Consider the following 20484-nt stretch of genomic DNA (forward strand, 5'->3'; position numbering starts at 1 on the left):
TCCTAGAATCAAATGAGAATGAAAATACATCATACCAAAACCTTTGGGACACAGCAAAAGCAGTGCTCAGAGGGCTATTTATAGCACTAAACGCACACATCAAAAAAAGAAAAATGGGCTAAAGTCAAATTGTTAGCCCTACAACTCAAACAATTAGCAAGAGAGCATTGAAAGGAGACCACATGCATCACAAGAAAGGAAATAATAAAGATTAAAGCAGAAATTAATGAAATGGAGAACAGAAAACAATAGAAAAAATCAACAAGACCAAAAGTTTCTTCTTCGAAAAGATCAACAAACCATTGGCCAAACTGACAAAAAAAGAAAAAAAAAAACAGGAGAGAAAGCAAATAAGCAAAATTAGAAATGTGATGGGGGACATTACAACCGATCCAACTGAAATAAAAAGAATCATAACAGAATACTATGAAAGTTGAGAGGAAATGGACAAATTTCTAGAAAATCTGAGAACCTAGAGGAAATGGTGATTGAAAACACCATGACATGGGTCAGGTGCCATGGTGGTTTCAGTTGCCTCATAGGCATGTGAAAGCTGGACAATGAGTAAGGAAGATCGAACAAGGGATGCCTTTGAGTTGTGGTGTTGGTGAAGAATATGGAATATACCATGGACTGCCAAAAGAACGAATGAATCTGTCTTGGAAGAAATACAACCAGAATGGTCCTTAGAAGCAAGGATGGTGAGACTAGGTCTCACACAATCCCTGAAGAAGGACATCACACTTAGTAAAATAAAGGGTCAGTGAAAAAGAGGAAGACCCTCAATGAGATGGATCGACACAGTGGCTACAACAATGGGCTCAAGTATGCCAACGATTATCAGGATGGCACAGGACTGGGCAGTGTTTCATTCTGTTGTACATAGGGTCACTGTGAGTCTGAATTGACTGGCTGGCACCCAACAACAACAACAACAGAGGAAATAGGCAAATGTCTAGAAACACGCTGCCTACCTAAGCTAACACAAACTGAGATAGAAAATCTGAATGGACCCGTAACAAGAGAAAAGATCAAAGAGATTAAAAAAAAAAAAACTCCCAACAACAACAAAAAAAGCACTTACCCAGGTGGCTTCTCTGGAGAATTTTACCATTCACAGAAGATCATGAGTGCTACTCAAACTATTTCAGAGCATGGAAAAGGAAACTATACCCCAAATTCATTCTGTGAAGCTGGCATAACCCTGATACCAAAGCCAGGCAAATACCCAGAACCCAGTGCCGTGGAGTAAGTCACCACAAAAAAAAAAGAAAATAGTAGACCAGTATCTCTGGCGAATATAGATGCAAAAATTCTCAACAAAATTCTAGCCAATAGAATTTAGCATCATATGAAAAAAATAATACACCACAACCAAGAGGGATTCATACCAGATATGTAAGGATGGTTCAACATTAGAAAACCAATCAAAGTAACCCACTACATAAACAGAACAAAAGAAAAGAATCACATGATCATCTCAAGCAATGCAGAAAAGACATTTGATAAAGTCCAGCATCCATTCCTGATAAAAACTCTGAATAAAATAGGAAGAGAAGGGAAATTCTTCAACATAATAAAGGGCATCTATACAAAACAAACAGCAAGATCATTCTCAATGGAGAGAGGCTGAAAGAATTCCTCCTGAAAACTGGAACAAGGCACAGATGCCTCCATTTAACATTGTGCTGGAAATCCTAGCTAGAGAAATACGGCAAAAAAAAAAGAAAGAAAGAAATGACGGGCTTCCAAATTGGAAAGGAAGAAGTTAAACTATCCCTATATGCAGGTGAAATGATCCGATACACAGAGAAGCCCAAAGATCCCACAACAAAACTCCTGGAATTAATAGAAATATTCAGCAGAGTGGAAGGATACAAGATCAACAGATGAAATTCATTTGGATTCCTCTATGCCAACAATGAGGACTTCTAAAAGGAAATCAGGAAAACAATACCATTTATAATGTTGTTGTTAGGTGCTGTCGAGTCATTTCCGACTCATAGTGACCCTATGCACAACAGAATGAAACAGTGCCCAGTCTTGCACCATCCTCATAATCGTTATGCTTGAGCCTGTTATTGTAGCCACTGTGTCAATCCATCTCATCAAGTGTCTTCCTCTTTTTCGATGACCCTCTACCAAGTATGATGTCCTTCTCCAGGGACTTGTCCCTCCTGAAAACATGTCCAAAGCATGTGAGATGAAGCCTCGCCATCCTTGCTTCTAAGGAGCATTCTGGCTGTACTTCTTCCAAGACAGATTTGTTCATTCTTTTGGCGGTCCGTGGTGTGTTCAGTATTCTTCTTCAACACCGAAATTCAAAGGCTTCAATTCTTCTTTGGTCTTCCTTATTCATCGTCCAGCTTTCACATGCATATGAGACGACTGAAAACAACATGGCTTGGGTCAGACACATCTTAGTCCTCAAAGTGACATCTTTGCTTTTTAACACTTGGTCTTTTGCAGCCTAATGCAATGTGCCGTTTAATTTCTGAACTACCACTTATAAAAAATTTAAAAAAAAAAACTGTTGCCATCGAGTCGATTCGGACTCACAGAGACCCTATAGGACAGAGTAGAACTGCCTCATAGAGTTTCCAAGTTGCACCTGGTGGATTTGAACTGCTGACATTTTGGTTAGCAGCCTTAGCACTTAACCACAACACCACCAGGGTTTCCATCATTTATAATAGCTCCTAAAAAGATAAAATAGTTAGGAATAAATCTAACCAGGGACATAAAACACCCACACAAAGAAAACCACAAAACGCAATTACAAGAAACCAAAGGACACCTACATGCTTATGGATAAGAAGACTCAACATTGTGAAAATGTCAATTCTAACCAAAACTATCTACAATACAAATACCAGCAGTATTATTAAAGGAGATGAAAAAACTAATCACCAACTTTACATGGAAAGGAAAGGGGTCCCAGCGAAGCAAAGCAGTATTGATTAAAAAAAACATAGCATGAGTCTTCACACTACCTGATCTCAGAACCTACTACACAGCCGCAGTAGCCAAACATCCTGGTACAGAATTGAAAACTCAGATGTAAATCCATCCACCTATGGTCAGCTGATCTTTGACAAAGTACCAAAGTCCATTAAGTGGAGAAAAGACAGCCTTTTTTTTTAAACAAATGATGCTGGCAAAACTGAATATCATCTGTAAAAAATGAATCAGAACCCATACCTCACACCATACACAAAAACTAACTCAAAATAGATCAAAGATCTAAATATAAAACCTAAAAACAATAAACAGAATGAAAGAAAAAGCAGGGACAATTCTAGAGGCCCTAATACATGGCATAAATATAATACAAACTATAACCTACAATGTACAAACACCAGAAGATAAACTAGATGACAGGGAGCTCCTAAAAATTAAACGATTATGCTTATCAAAGGAGCCCTGGTGGCACAGCGGTTAAGAGATGGGGCTGCTAAACAAAAGGTCAGCAGGTCGAATCCACCAGCCACTCCTTGGAAATCCTGTGGGACAGTTCTACTCTGTCCTATAGGGTTGCTATGAGTCAGAATCAACTTGACGACAATGGGTATGTTCATCAAAAGCCTTCACCAAGAGAGTAAAAATAGCACCTAGAGACTGGGGAAAAATTTTTTTGACTACAACATATCCGACAAGGGTTTAATCTCTAAAATCTATAGAATACTTCAACACCCCAATAACAAAAAGACAAATAATCCAATTAGAAAAATGGGCAGAGGACATGAACAGATACTTCTCCAAAGAAGAGATTCAGGCAGCAAACAGACACATGAAGAAATGCTCACAATCATTAGCCATTAGAGAAATGCAAATAAAAACTACCATGCAATACCATCTCACCCTGACGTTACTGACACTAGTCATAAAAACAGAAAATAAGAAATGTTGAAGAGATTGCAGGTAGATTGAAACTCTTATGCACCGCTGGTGGGAGTGTAAACTGGTACAACCACTTTGGAAAATGATATGGCATCTCCTTAAAAAGATAGAAATAGAAATATCATACCATCCAGCAATTCCACTACTAGACATATATCCTAGAGAAATAAGAGCCATCACACGAAAAGACATATATGCACACCTATGTTCATTACAGCATTATTCATGGTAGCAAAAAGATGGAAGTGCCCATCAGCAGATGAATGGATAAAGAAATTATGGTACATACACACAATGGAATAATACTATGCAATGATAAAGAACAATGATGGATCTGCTAAACACCTCACAAAACATGGATGAACCTGGAGGATATTATGCTGAGTAAAATAAGTCAATCACAAAAGGACGAATATTGTATAAGACCACTATTATAAAAAAATAAAAAGGTTTACATACACACACAAAAACAATCTTTGATAGTTATGAGGAAGGGGACTGATGGGGAAGGGAAATCACTAACTAGATAGTAGACAAGTGGTGACTTTGGTGAAGGGAAAAGTTATACACGATATGGGGGAATCAGCACAACTTGACCAAGGCAAAGTCACAGAAGCTCTCTAGGCACACCCAAACACCTTGAGGGATCAAGTTACTGGGGCTGAGGGCTGGGGACCATGGTCTTGGGGGCCATCTAGATCAATTGGCATAACATAGTTCATAAAGAAAATGTTCTACATTCTATTTTGGTGAGTAGCATCTGGGATCTTAAAAGCTTGTGAGCAGCTATCTAAGATACATCTAATGGTCCCATCCTGTCCAGAGCAAAGGAGAATGAAGAAAACCAAAGACACAAGGAAAATTTTAGTCCAAAGGACTAATGGACCACACGAACCACAGCCTCCACCAGCCTGAGCCCAGAACAAGATGGTGCCCGGCTACCACCACCAACCTCTCCGTCAGGGATCACAATAGAGGTCCTGGACTGAGCAGGAGAAACATGTAGAACAAAATTCAAATTCACAAAACACGACCAGACTCAGTGGTCTGACAGAGACTAGAGGAACCCCCCAAGACTATGACTCCTGGACACCCTGCTAACTCAGAACTAAAACCATTCCCAAAGTCCACCTTTCAGTCAAAGATTACACAGGCCTATGAAACAGACAATAACACAGTGAGGAACATATTTCTTAGTTCATTCAAGTGTAGGAGACCAAATGGGCAACACCTGCCCAAAAGGGAAGAGGAGAAGGCAGGAAGGGACAGGAAACCTGGATGAATGGACATGGGGAACCCAGGGTGTAAAGGGAGTACTGACACATTGTGGGGATTTTAATCAATATCACAAAACAATCAGTGAATAAATATTTGAATGAAAAATTTGTGCTGTAAACTTTCACCTAAAGCACAACAAAATTTGTAAAAAAAAAACAAAACAAAAGCTAACAGAATTGAATCCTAGGGGTAGATGCCTTTTAAAGAAATCAGACCCATTGCTGTTGAGTTCATTTCAATTCATGGTAATCCCATGGCACAGTCTGTGCTTGGTTACTAATTTAATGTTGGCAGTTCAAACCCACATGGCAGTTTTGAGGTAGAAAGACCTGGTGATCTGGTTCCATAAAGATATTAGCCAGGAAAACTCTACGGATCAGTTCTACTCTGTAGCATGTGTGGTTTCCATGAGCCATTTAAAGAAAGATGTTGAACTGCAAATCTGTTCTTGACCCATCAAGAAGATCTTTGTGGGCCACAGACTACAGTTTTATCCCTGCTGTAAATACAACCTGGTTCTTACAGATCTTAGATTTAAAAATTGAAACTCCCTGAAGATGAAAGGATGTGTCTTCCAGTATTCCCATCCCCACGTCTTAGCTATTACAGCCTCAGGTTGCACAAAACCAACCTAAACCTCTTTGATATGGCAGCCTTTTAACTAAAGAAGGCTGCTCTGTCCTTCTGAGCCTCCTCTCCTCCAGGTTGAACATTTCCATGTATTTGGGTATGGCTTAGAATCCCATCACATCCTGGTCACTCTCTACTGAATGCAAGTCTTGTGCTGAGTTTGAAAGGAGGAGAATAGGGGGTAGAAAATACCTGGCAGAGAAAATGGCACCCCTAAAGATACAAAAATAGGAAACACACCTGGTAAGCTTGGGACAGAGTAAAGTGGGGGATAAGAGAGGCTGTGGGGAAGGTCAGCCTCCTGGGAGTGGAAGATCACTGGGAGGAATTGAGAGAGAAGATGCTGCCAAGCTAGGCTGGAGCCAGACAGTATACTGCCCGCTGAGGAGTTTGGACTTTATCCTGTGTTTGGGAAGAAGCCAAGAAGGCTTTTGAATGCAGGAAAAAAATGTTCAAAGTAGTATTTTAAGAAGATTAAATCTGACAGCAACATAAGGCTAGCCAAGAGGCAAGACATTCATCTAGAAGACAGCAAAACATAGTGACTGCAGACTTGGGCTCTGGAGCCAAACTGCCTGACATAGAATTCCTGCTTTTCCACTTAACTGTGTAGACGTGAGCAAGTTACTCAACCACTCCAAGACCATTTCCACGTCTGTAAAGTAGATATAGAAATATTACCTGCTTCACAGAGTAGTTGTGAGGAGTAAATTAGTTAACATGTGCAAAGCACTTGGAGTCTGACACACAGTAAGCACTTAATAAATGACAGTTTTTAATATTATCATCATCATCATTATTATTTGTCATTAATAGGGAACACTGGGTATAACACAAAAGCCTGAACTGGGATGATGGTAAAGGGACTAGAAAGGAAGGGGCATATTTGAAAATTGCTAAATAAGACCTCTTAGCCTCATCCATAGCCTTCCTTTGTCTTATCTTGAGTTCGAGAATATGTGATAGTAAAGTCATGAAAAAACTTGTTTGGGAGACAGGTAATGAATTCAATTTCAGCCAAACAGTCTCATTAATTTTAGACACTTTAAAAAAGTTATATCTACAATGAGATTCAATCTCATTCCAACAAGGCTGGCATTAATCCAAAAAACACAAAATAATAAATGTTGGAGAGGTTGTGGAGATATTAGAACACTTATCCACTGCTGGTGAGAATATAAAATAGTACAACCACTTTGGAAATCGATTTGGGGCTTCCTTAAAAAACTAGAAATATAACTACCATACAATCCAGCAATCCCACTCCTTGGAATATATCCTAGAGAAATAAGAGCCTTTACACAAACAGATATATGCACACCCATGTTCACTGCAGCACAGTTTACAATAGCACAAAGATGAAAGCAATCAATGGATGAAAGGATAAATAAATTATGGTATATTCACACAATGGAATACTACACATCAATAAAGAACAAGGATGAATCCGTGAAACATTTCATAACATGGAAGAATCTGGAAGGCATTATGCTGAGTGAAATTAGTCGGTGGCCAAAGGACAAATATCGTATGAGACCACAGCTATAAGAACTCAAAAAATAGTTGAAACAGAGAAGAAAATATTCTTTGATGGTTACGAGAGTGGGGAGGGAGGGAGGGAGAGGGATTTTCACTAATTAGATAGTAGACAAGAGCTATTTTAGGTGAAGGGAAACAAAACACACAATACAGGAGAGGTCAGCACAAATGGACTAAACCAAAAGCAAAGAAGTTTCCTAAATAAATTGAAAGCTTCAAAGGCCAGCGTTGCAGAGGCAGGGTTTGATGACCCTGGTTTCAGGGGACATCTAAGTCAACTGGCATAATAAAATCTATTAAGAAAACATTGTGCATCCCCCTTTGGAGAGAGGCATCTGGAGTCTTAAACGCTAGCAAGCAGCCGTCTAAGATGCATCAATTGGTCTCAACCCACCTGGTGCAAAGGAGAATGAAGAACACCAAAGACACAAAGTAATTATGAGCCCAGGGGGCAGAAAGGGCCACATATACCAGAGACTACATCAGCCTGAAACCAGAAGAACTAGATGGTGCCCAGCTACAACCAATGACTGCCCTTACAGGGAACACAACAGAGAACCCCTGAGGGAGCTGGAGAGCAATGGGGTGCAGATCTCAAATTCTCATAAAAAGACCAGACTCAATGGTCTGACTAAGACTCGAAGGACACTGGAGGTCATGGCCCTCAGACCTTCTGTTAGCTCAAGACAGGAATCATTCAGACTGGACTGAAGAGTTTGATGTATTTTTGTGTGTGCTTTTTTTTTTTCTCCTTAATTTTTTGTGCCAAGAGTTGGCTTTGGGAATGGATCCTGACTTGGGCTAACAGAAGTTCTGGGAACCATGACCTCTGGGGTCCTTCTAGTCTCAACAGAGAATGGAGCCTCCCTCCCTGCCCACCTTCATAACCATCAAAGAATATTTTCCTCTGTGTTTAAACTATTTCTTGAGTTCTTATAATTGTGGCCTCATACAATATTTGTCCTTTTGCAACTGACTAATTTCAGTCAGCATTATGCCTTCCAGATTCCTCCATTTTATGAAATGTTTCATGGATTCATCACTGTTCAGTTTCCAAGTGTTTGATTTCTTTTCCCTGCTGTTTCTGTTACTGATTTTCACTTTTATGACCTTATGGTCAAAGAAGATGCTTTGTAATATTTCGATGTTTTGGATTCTGCTAAGGTTTGCTTTATGACCTAATATGTGATCTATTCTAGAGAATGTTGCATGTGCACTAGAAAAGAATGTACACTTCTCTGCTGTTGGGTGGAGTGTTCTGTATATGTCTATGAGATCAGGTTGTTTGAATTTGGCATATAGATCTTTCATGTCTTTATTGAGCTTCTTTCTGGATGTTCTGTCCTTCACCGAAAGTGGTGTGTTTAAGTCTCCTGCTATTAATGTGGAGCTGTCTATCTCACTTTTCAATGCAGATAGAGTTTGTTTTACGTATCTTGAAGCCCTGTCATTGGGTGAGTAAGTATTTAATAAGGTTATATCCTCCTGGTATATTGTCCCTTTAATCATTATATAGTGTCCTTCTTTATCCTTTGTGGTGGATTTAACTTTAAAGTCTATTTTGTCAGAAATTAATATTGCCACTCCTGCTCTTTTTTGATTGTTGTTTGCTTGATATATTTTTTCTATCCTTTGAGTTTCAGTTTGTGTCTTTAAGTCTAAGGTGTGTCTCTTGCAGGCAGCATATAGATGGATCGTGTTTTTTTTTAATCCACTCTGCCACTCTGTGTCTCTTTATTGGTGCATTTAGTCCATTTACATTCAGGGTAATTATGGACAGGTATGAGTTTAGTGCTGTCATTTTGATGTATTTTTGTGTGTGTGTTTTTTTCTGCTTAATTTTTTGTGCCAAGCAGTTTATCTCTGTATATTGTCTTTTCCTTTTATTCGTTGTTGTGGACTTTGTTTTTGCTGAGTCTTTGTTTTTCTTGTATTTTATTTTGAGGTGTAAGATTGTTAGTCTCCTTTGTGGCTACCTTAATATTTACCTCTATTTTTCTAAGTTTAAATCTAACTTTTATTTCTTTATATCACCTTGACTTCCTCTCTGTATCTATGACTACATTTTTTAGTCCCTCTTTATTGTTTTAATGTTGCATCTTTTACATAATGACATCACTGTTTCCCTGTTTTGAGTGGGTTTTTTTTAATCTTGATTTATCTTTGTGATTTCTCTATCCAGGTTGATGTCTTGTTGCTCTGTCCTATGTTCTAGTCTTGGGTTAATATCTGGTATTACTGATTTTATAATTAGAGAACTTGCTTTAGTATTTCTTATAGTTTTGGTTTGGTTTTACAAATTCCCTAAACTTCTGTTTATCTGGAAATATCCTAATTTTGCCTTCATATTTGAGAGACAGTTTTGCTGGATATATGAATCTTGGCTGGTAATTTTTTTCCATCAATGCTTTACATAAGTTATCCCATTGCCTTCTTGCCTGCACAGTTTCTGCCAAGTAGTCCGAGCTTATTCTTATTGACTCTCCTTTGTAGGTGACTTTTCTTTTATCCCTAGCTGCACTTTAAATTCTCTCTTTACACTCCTACCTCACTGGCACTTGGGAGAAGGCTGTCAGCATCCAGCCCTCCTTGGAGTGTGACCCCCTGCTGCTACTAGAAACTGGGGCATACAACCATCACCACTACTCCTCTAAGTTAGTAAGTGAGAGCCTACACCACACACTAGGTGACCCACTATCAGGACACGTGAGCTGATTCTATTCAAGAATAGTGGATGGACTCATAGGATCATACACCTGGTAACAGCTCAGACAAGCTGGTAACAGGACGTTAAGTGATTCAAAGGCTACAACAATCAAGATAGCGCAATCTAGTAGCCCATCTGGGTGTATCGAAACAAAACAAGAGGATAAGAGTCAGTGAGCAAATATAAAAGAAATGATTACAAGAACTTATAGATAGCTCAGAGACAGCAGTTGGTATCAAATCACATAAAGAAGCAGATCATGATTGTTTCTACAAACCCCCAAATCAAGGAATCAAAATCATTCCCAGATGTAGATACATTCCTGGAATTGCCAGATGTAGAATATAAAAAACTAATATACAGAATTATTCAAGACATCAGTGGTGACCTCAGAAATGAAATAGGGAAATCTACAGAAAAAGCCAAGGAACACTCAGATAAAGCAGTTGAAGAAATCAAAAAGATTATTCAAAAACATAGTGAAAAATTTAGTAAGCTGCAAGAATTCATAGAGAGACAGCATTCAGAAATTCAAAAGATTAACAAAAAAATAAGAGAATTAGACTACTCAGTAGGAAGTCAGAGGAGCAGAATCCAGGAATCGGAATGCAGAGTTCGGGAGATGGAGGATAAAGGCAACTGACAACAATATATTTGAAGAAAAATCAGATAAAGAATTTTAAAAAATGAAGAAACCCTAAGAATCATGTGGGACTCTATCAAGAAGAATAATTTGCATGTGTTTGGAGTTCCAGAACAGGGAGGGATAACAGAAAATATAGAGAGAATAGTTGAAGATCTGTTGACAGAAAACTTCCCTGGCATGGTGCAAGATGAAAGGATATCTATCCAAGATGCTCATTGAACACCATACAAGATAGATCCCAAAAGAAAATCGCCAAGACATACTATTGTCAAACTTGCCAAAACCAAAGATAAAGAGAAAATTTTTAAAAGCAGCCAAGGATAAATGAAAAGTCACCTGCAAAGGAGAATCAATAAGAATAAGTTCAGACTACTCAGCAGAAACCATGCAGTCAAGAAGGCAATGGGATGACATATATAGAGCACTGAAGGAGAAAAACTGCCAGCCAAGAATCATATATCCAGCAAAACTCTCTCTCAAATATGAAGGTGAAATTAAGACATTTATGGATAAACATAAGCTTAGAGAATTTGCAAAAACCAAATGAAAACTACAAAAATTACTCAAGGAAATTCTTCGGTCAGAAAATCAATAATATCAGATACCAATACAATACAAGGTCACAGAACAAAACATCCTGATATCAACTCAGATAGGGAAATCAAAAACAAAATAAGATTAATATTTTTAAAAAATTGCTCAAATCAGGGAATCATTGATGTTACTATGTAAAAGATTACAATAAGCAAAAAGAGGGACTAAATACAGGAGGTGTAGATCTTCCATATGGAGAGGAAACCAAGGCAATATAGGGCAATACAAGTTAGGTTTTTACTTTGACAAACAAGGGTAAATATTAAGGTAACCACAAAGAGGTCTAACAATTCCATACTTCAAAACAAAAACCAAGATAAAAATAATGACGCAGCAAAAATATATTCAACTACTACGAAAATGAGGACTACCTAATCTACAAAGTAAAACTTCTTAGCACAAAAAAGTAAGTGGAAAAATGAAATTGTCAACAACACACAAAAAAAGGCATCAAAATGACAGCACTAAACTCATACTTATCTATAATTATGCTGAATGTAAATGGACTAAATGCACCAATAAAGAGACAGAGACTTACAGACTGGATGAAAAAACACAATCCGTCTATATGCTGCCTACAAGAGACACACCTTAGACTTAGAGACACAAACAAACTGAAACTCAAAGGATGAAAAAATATATATCAAGCAAATAACAATCAAAAAAGAGCAAGAGTGGCAATATTAATTTCTGACAAAATAGACTTTAAGGTTAAATCCACCACAAAGGATAAAGAAGGACACTACATAATGATTAAAGGGACAATTGACCAGGAAGATATAACCATATTAAATATTTATGCACCCAATGACAGGGCTGCAAGATACATAAAACAAACTTTAACAGAATTGAAAAGCGAGGTAGACACCTCCACAATTATAGTAGAAGACCTCAACACACCATTTTCAGTGAAGGATAGGACATCCAGTAAGAAGCTCAATAGAGACACAGAAGATCTAATTGCTACAATCAACCAACTTGACCTCATAGACTTAGGCAGAACACTCCACCCAACAGCAGAGAAGTGTACGTTCTTTTCTAGTGCACATGCAACATTCTCTAGATCACATATTAGGTCATAAAATAAGTCTTTGCAGAATCCAAAACATCAAAATGTTACAAAGCATCTTCTCAGACCATAAGGCCATAAAAGCAGAAATCAATAACAGAAAAAGCAGGGAAAAGAAATCAAGTACTTGGAAACTGAACAATACCCTGCTCATAAAAGGCTGGGTTATAGAAGACATTAAGGAGGGAATAAAGAAATTTGTAGAATTCAATGCAACCAAAAACACTTCCTATCAAAACCTTTGAGACACAGTGAAAGAGGTGCTCAGAGGTCAATTTATATCAATAAATGCACATATACATAAAGAAGAAAGAGCCAAAATCAAAGAACTGTCCCCACAACTTGAACAAATACAAAGAGAGCAACGAAAGAAACCATCAGGCACCAGGAGAAAACAAAAAATAAAAATTAGAGCAGAATTAAACAAATTAGAGAACAGAAAAACAATTGAAAGAGTTAACAACACCAAAACCTGGCTCTTTGAAAAAATTAACAAAATTGATACACCATTGGCCAGAATGACTAAATAAATACAGGAAAAGAAACAAATAACTCATAAAAGAAATAAGATGTGCCAAACCAAAACAGATCCAACTGAAATTAAAAGAATCATATCAGATGACTATGAAAAACTATACTCAAATTTGAAAACCTAGAAGGAATGGATGAATTCCTAGAAACACACTACCTACCTAAAATAACACAAACAGAAGTAGAGCAACTAAATAGACCCATAACAAAAAAAGAGATAGAAAAGGTAACCAAAAAACTCCCAACAAAAAAAAAAAAGCCCCAGCCCTGACAGCTTCACTGCAGAGTTCTACCAAACATTCAGAGAAGAGTTAACACCACTACTGCTAAAGGTATTTCAAAGCATAGAAAGGGATGGAATACTCCCTAACTCATTCTATGAAGCCAGCATAACCCTGATACCAAAACCACCTAAAAAAAAAGAAAATTAAACACTTATATCCCTCATGAATATAGACGCAAAAGTCCTCAACAAAATTCTAGCCAAGAGAATTCAACAACATATCAAAAAAATAATTCACCATGACCAAGTGGGATTTATACCAGGTATGCAAGGATGGTTCAGTATTAGAAAAGCAATTTACCATATAAATAAAACAAAAGACAAGAATCACATGATTTTATCAATTGATGCAGAAAAGGCATTTGACAAAGTCCAACACCCATTTATGATAAAAACTCTCAGCAAAATAGGAATAGAAGGAAAATTCCTCAACATAATAAAGCGCATTTATACAAAGCCAACAGCCAACATCACCCTAAATGGAGAGAGCCTGACAGCAATTCCCTTGAGAACAGAAACCAGACAAGGATGCCCTTTATCACCACTCTTATTCAACATTGTGCTGGAGGTCCTAGCCAGAGCAATTACGCTAGCAAAGAAATAAAGGACATCCAGATTGGCAAGGAAGAAGTCAAAGTATCTCTATTTGCAGAGGACATGATCTTATACACAGAAAACCCTAAGAAATCCTCAAGAAAACTACTGAAACTAACAGAAGAGTTCAGCAGAGTATCAGGTTACAAGATAAACATACAAAAATCAGTTGGATTCCTTTACACCAACAAAAAGAACATCGAAGAGGAAACCACCAAATCAATGCCATTTACAGTAGCCCCCAAGAAGAGAAAAGACTTAGGAATAAATCTTACCAGAGATGTAAAAGACTTATACAAAGAAAACTACAGTACACTTCTGCAAGAAACCAAAGGAGACTTACGTAAGTGGAAGAACATACCTTGCTCATGGATAGGAAGACTTAACGTTATAAAAATGTCTATTCTACCAAAAGCGATCTATACATTTAATGCAATTCTGATCCAAATCCCAACGACATTCTTTAATGAGTTGGAGAAACAAATCACCAACTTCATATGGAAGGGAAAAAGGCCCCAGATAAATAAGACAATATTGAAAAAGAAGAATGAAGTGGGAGGTCTTACTTTACCTGATTTTAGAACCTATTATACCGCCACAGTAGCCAAAACAGACTGGTACTGGTACAACAACAGATACATGGACCAATGGAACAGAATTGAGAATCCAGACAACAATCCATCCACATACGAGCAGTTGATATTTGACAAAGGCCCCAAAACAGTTAAATGGGGAAAAAACAGTCTTTTTAACAAATGGTGCTGGCATAACTGCATATCCACCTGCAAAAAAATGAAACAGGACCCAAACCTCACACCATGCACAAAAACAAACTCAAAATGGATCAAAGACCTAAATGTAAAATCTAAAACGTTAAAGATCATGGAATAAAAAATAGGGACAACATTAGCAGCCCTAATACATGGCATAAACAGAATACAAAACATTACTAAAAATGCCAAAGAGAAAGCAGATAACTGGGAGCTCCTAAAAATCAAACACCTATGCTCATCTAAAGACTTTACCAAAAGAGTAAAAAGACCACCTACAGACTGGGAAAAAATTTTTAGCTGCAACATCTCCGACCAGGACCTGCTCTCTAAAATCTACATGACTCTGCTAAAACGCAACCAGGAAAAGAGAAATGACCCAATGAAAAAATAGGCAATGGATATGAACAGGCAGTTCACTAAAGAAGCCATTCGGGCGGCTAACAGATACATGAGGAAATACTCTCGATCTTTAGCCATTAGAGAAATGCAAATCAAAACTACAATGAAATTCCATCTTACTCCAACGAGGCTGGCATTAATCCAAAAACACAAAATAATAAATGTTGGAGAGGCTGTGGAGAGATTGGAACACTTATACACTGCTGGGGGGAATGCAAATTGGTACAGCCACTTTGGAAATCAATTTGGTGCTTCCTTAAAAAGTTAGAAATAGAACTACCATACAACCCAGCAATCTCACTCCTGGGAATATATCCTAAAGAAATGAGAACCTTTACACAAACAGATATATGCACACCCATGTTTATTGCAGCACTGTTTACAATAGCAAAAAGATGGAAGCAACCGAGGTGTCCATCAACAGATGAAGAGATAAATAAATTATGGTATACTCACACAATTGAATACTACGCATCAATAAAGAACAGTGATGAATCTATGAAACATTTCACAACATGGAGAAACCCGGAAGGCACTACGCTGAGTGAAATTAGTCAGTTACAAAAGGACAAATATTGTATAAGACCACTATTATAAGAACTTGAGAAATAGTTTAAACAGAGAAGAACACACTCTCTTGTGGTTAGGAAAGGGGGGAGGAAGGGAGGGTGGGAGAGGGGTATTTACTGGATAGAAGACAAGAACTACTTTAGGTGAAGGGGAGAACAACAGTCAACACAGTGGAGGTCAACACCACTGGACTAAACCAAAGCAAAGAAGTTTCCTGAATAAACTGAATGCTTCGAAGGTCATCAAAGCAGGGGCAGGGGTTTGGGGACCAAGGTTTCAGGGGACATCTACGTCAATTGGCATAATAAAATCTATTAAGAAAACATTCTGCATCCCACTTTTAAGAGTGGCATCTGGGGTCTTAAAAGCTAGCAAGCAGCCATCTAAGATGCATCAATGAGTCTCAACCTCCCTAGATCAAAGGAGAATGAAGAACACCAAGGACACAAGGTAATAACAAGCCCAAGAGACAGAAAGGGCTACGTGAACCAGAGACTACATCATCCTGAGACCAGAAGAACTAGATGGTGCCCAGCTACAACTGATGACTGCCCTGACAGGGAACACAACAGAGAACCTCTGAGGGAACAGGAGAACAGTGGGATGCAGACCCCAAATTCTCATAAAAAGACCAGACCTAATGGTCTGAATGAGACTAGAAGAATCCTGGTGGTCATGGCCCCCAGACCTTCTGTTGGCCCAGGACAGGAACCATTCCTCTAGCCAACTCATCAGACATGGATTGGACTGGACAGTGGGTTGGAGAGGGATGCTGGTGTGGCGTGAGCTACTTGGATCAGGTGGACACTTGAGACTATGTTGGCATCTTCTGCCTGGAGGGGAGATGAGAGGGTAAAGGGGCTTAGAAATTGGCAAAATGGACACAAAAAGAGAGAGTGGAAGGAGGGAGCAGACTGTCTCGTGGAGGGGAGAGTAATTGGGAATATGTAGCAAGGTGTATATAAGTTTTTATGTGACAGACTGACTTGGTTTGTAAACTTTCACTTAAAGCACAATAAAAATTATTTTTAAAAATTCTGTATCTTTGGTTTTGGCTAGTTTGATTATAATATGTCTTGGTGAGTTTCTTTTGAGATCTATCTTAGCATCTTGGATAGATAGCTTCTGTATCAGGGGAGTATTCTGCCAACAAATCTTAAACAATTTTCTCTGTATCTTCTGTTATCCCTCCCTGCTCTGGTACCCCAATCACTCATAGGTTATTTCTCTTGATAGAGTCCCATGGGATTCTTAGAATTTCCTTTTTTTTTTTTTTTAATTCTTTTATCTGACTTTTCTTCATATGTATTGGTGCCAAGTGTTTTATCTCCAATCTCACTAATTCTGTCTTCCAGTTCCTCAATTCTGCTCTTCTGACTTTCTATTGAGTTGTCTAATTCTGTAATTTTGTCGTTAATCTTCTGAATTTCTGATTGCTGTGTCTCTATGAATTCTTATAGCCTATTAAATTTTTCATTATGTTCTTGAATAACCCTTTTAATTTCTTCAACTGCTTTATCCGTGTGTTCATTGGCTTGATCTGTGTTTTGTCTGATCTCCTTCCTGATCTCTTGAAGAGTTCTGCATATTAATCTCTTGTATTCTACATCTGATAATTCCAGGAATACATCTTCCTCTAGAAGATTCCTTGATTCTTCATTTTGAGAGCTCGTTGAAGCGATCATGGTCTGCTTCTTTATGTGATTTGATATTGACTGTTGTCTTCAAGCCATCTATAAGTTATTGTATTAATTTATTTTATGTTTGTTTACTGTACCATAGATTCTTGCTTTGTTTTGTTTTAATATGCCCAAATAGGCTGCTCGAGTGAGCTAGCTTGATTATTTGTGCTTTTGAAGCTCTAACATCCTGTCACCAGATGGCTAGAGCTGTTACCAAGTATATGAGCCTAGGCGTCCATTCACTTTTCTTGTATGGATTCAGCTTAGGTGTCCAGGTAGTTGGTCATCAGGTGTCTTGCACAGGCTCTGTTCTACAGTCTTAGAGGGGCAGGGGTGATTGGTGTAGGCACAGGTACCTGGTTGCAGCAGGGGTCACACTCTGAACAAGGTAGGGGGTTGACAACCATACCCCAAGTGTCTGTGAGGAAAGCATGTCCCTGTTTCCTAGAGTGCACAGGTGGGTGTATTCCACAACCGAACCATGGGCACACAATGCTTTTGGTTGTAAGGACTGGGAGGCACCACTTACCATTGGGTCTCTGTTGTGGGAGACTTGGTGACATGGGTGGAGCCACCAGCCCTTAGGTCCCTGATATGGGTAGGTGAGGACCCTGTTTATTAGGTAGAGCAGTGTCAAACATCAAAATTCCACCTCTCCATGGCACAGCTGAAACAGTTGAGGTCAGATCTCAAGCACATACACCATTACAGTCTTCCAACAAGGTCCTAACCCACACAGGCCCATGCAGGGGTAAAGATATTCAAAGCCCATGGACCATTTGTGCCTGGACAGGAGCCACTTTTGTCCTGAGCTCCCAGGTTACTGGAGCTGGCAGATTATCTTTTCCCTCAGTTGTTAATTTATTCCTTCACCAGGGGCAGGAGAATGACTCAGGGCTTACAGCAGGACCTACCTCAGGCCCAGGGAAATCCACAGCCACTGATGCTGGCTTGGGGGCTGGAGGCATTGTAAAATAAACGCAAGTGCTTAGCTTTTGCTGAGAGCCCTGTTCTTCTCTGGTTCTGGACGTGCGAGTAGGCTTTGCGGCTCGCTGTCTCTCCCTGAGGAAACCACATCCCAAACGCTACTACCAACCCCACCACAGTCTCTCCAGGCGAACGTGCCTGAGAGGCGCTGGTTCCCACTGAGTCAGGTCCAGCAACTCCTTGCCACTTCTGAACTGTCTCTTGCTCCCCCTCCCACTCAGCCCAATTTCCTAACTTTGCTTTTGATATTCAGGTCTCCTAGCTTGTCATATATATAATTGTTTTACTTGTTTTTGAGGGTCTTTGTTATAACAGGATCACCAGGAGCATCTGACCACTCTGCCATCTTGGTCCCCTTGAACATCATGTCTATATCCTTAACCTCTTGACTCACATAGAAACTCAAGAATTAGCCCAAGACCCTCATTCAACTCTGCTGGCTGTTCACAGATACTAAAGTCTTTGCTGAGCCAAGGGCAAAAAGTACTGAGCTTATAAACACAAATACTGATATATCTCTTGGTTATTTTTTATTTGTTTGTTTAAAATATGAGTTCCCAGTTCTAAGTCATTAGGTTCTGGGTCCTAGAGCTTCACCATCATTCTCCATTAATTAGATCATTTCATTTTCAAATTGACATGTGTGAACTAACATATTATTTAAACTAATGTATAATTTTTTTTATAATCATACCGCCTATATTTCCTCATTTTTACATATAATAAATATATATTTATTCATAATAAATATATATATTTATATAAAATAAATTATATATATTGAAAGAAGTCCAAGTTGCACTGAAGGCATTGGCGAAAAATAAGTCTCCAGGAATTGCTGGAATACCATTTCAGACGTTTCCACAAACAGATACAGCACTGGAGGTGTTCACTTGTCTATGCCAAGAAATTTGGAAGAGAGCTAACTGGCCAACAAACTGGAAGAGATACATATTTGTGCCCATTCCAAACAGAGGTGATCCAACAAAATGCAGAAATTATCAAACAATATCAATAATATGACAAGCAAGTAAAATTTTGCTGAAGGTAATTCAAAAACAGTTGTAGCAGTACATTGACAGGGAACTGCCAGAAATTCAAGCCAGATTCAGTAGACAACATGGAACAGGGATATCATTGCTGATGTCAGATGGATCTTGGCTGAAAGCAGAGAATACCAGAAAGATGTTTATCTGTGTTTTATTGACTATGCAAAGGCATTTGACTGTGTGACTCATAACAAATTATGGATAACATTGCAAAGAATGGGAATCCCAGAACACTTAATTGTGTGCATGTGGAATCTGTACATAGACCAAGAAGCAGTCGTTCAAACAGAACAAAGAATACTGTGTGGTTTAAAGTCAGGAAAGGTGTGCATCAGGATTGTACATTTCACCATACTTATTCAGCCTGTATGCTGAGCAAATAATCTGAGAAGCTGGATTATATGAAGAAGAATGGGGCATCAGGATTGGAGGAAGACTCATTAACAACCTGCGATGAGCAGATGATGCAACCTTGTCTGCTGAAGGTGAAGAGGACTTGAATAACTAAGAAGACGGAGGCATTGGAGGAAGAATACTAGAGTTAGTATTTATTAGTTTGTAATATTATATATCTGTATAAATTCCAGGAGAGAGGAAAACTTTGGCCTTGCCATTTAGAAATGTCAGTTAGGAAAGCATGACCTCATGGCAGTCCCAAGGCAAGAGAGGAGTTGTGTGTTGACTTAGGAAAAGCATCTAATGAGAATATAAGTCCCCATAATACTTTGGGGGATTAAAAATGTTTATTTATACACATTTGTTGTATTTGAATGTGTTAGATACTAATATTATTAGTATTCTGCAGATGTTTTATTAAATTAGTGACTGACATCTGTTTAAAAATAAATAAATAAACATTCAGAACTCCTACTGTAACTTGAAAATGCCATGAAGAGTTACTCCCAGCAAATTAGCCCTATGCTCCCCTCTTTTTCCCTACACTGTATTGATTCACATCTTTAGAATTATATGTTACAAGTAGCCTTGGTTCCCACACATCACCCCCCCACCTGTCCCCTTCTTTAGACACTTTTTATGTTCATAAATGTGCCAACCCAGGTGTTCACCATACACCATGGAATTTATAGTGAGCCAGCACAAAAGGGACACAGAGCAACATCAAATGGATGATGTTCGACAGTGAAAAAAGCCTAAGCAGTACATGCAACTACTCTAGCTTTTCTCTTTTGCTGTCCTGCAGGCCCTGTTTTTGTCAATGACTAAGCACAGGGCCTCTGGAAGCTTAAAACAGT

This window comes from Elephas maximus, chromosome 10 (assembly GCF_024166365.1).
Source record: "Elephas maximus indicus isolate mEleMax1 chromosome 10, mEleMax1 primary haplotype, whole genome shotgun sequence".
NCBI lineage: Eukaryota > Metazoa > Chordata > Mammalia > Proboscidea > Elephantidae > Elephas > Elephas maximus.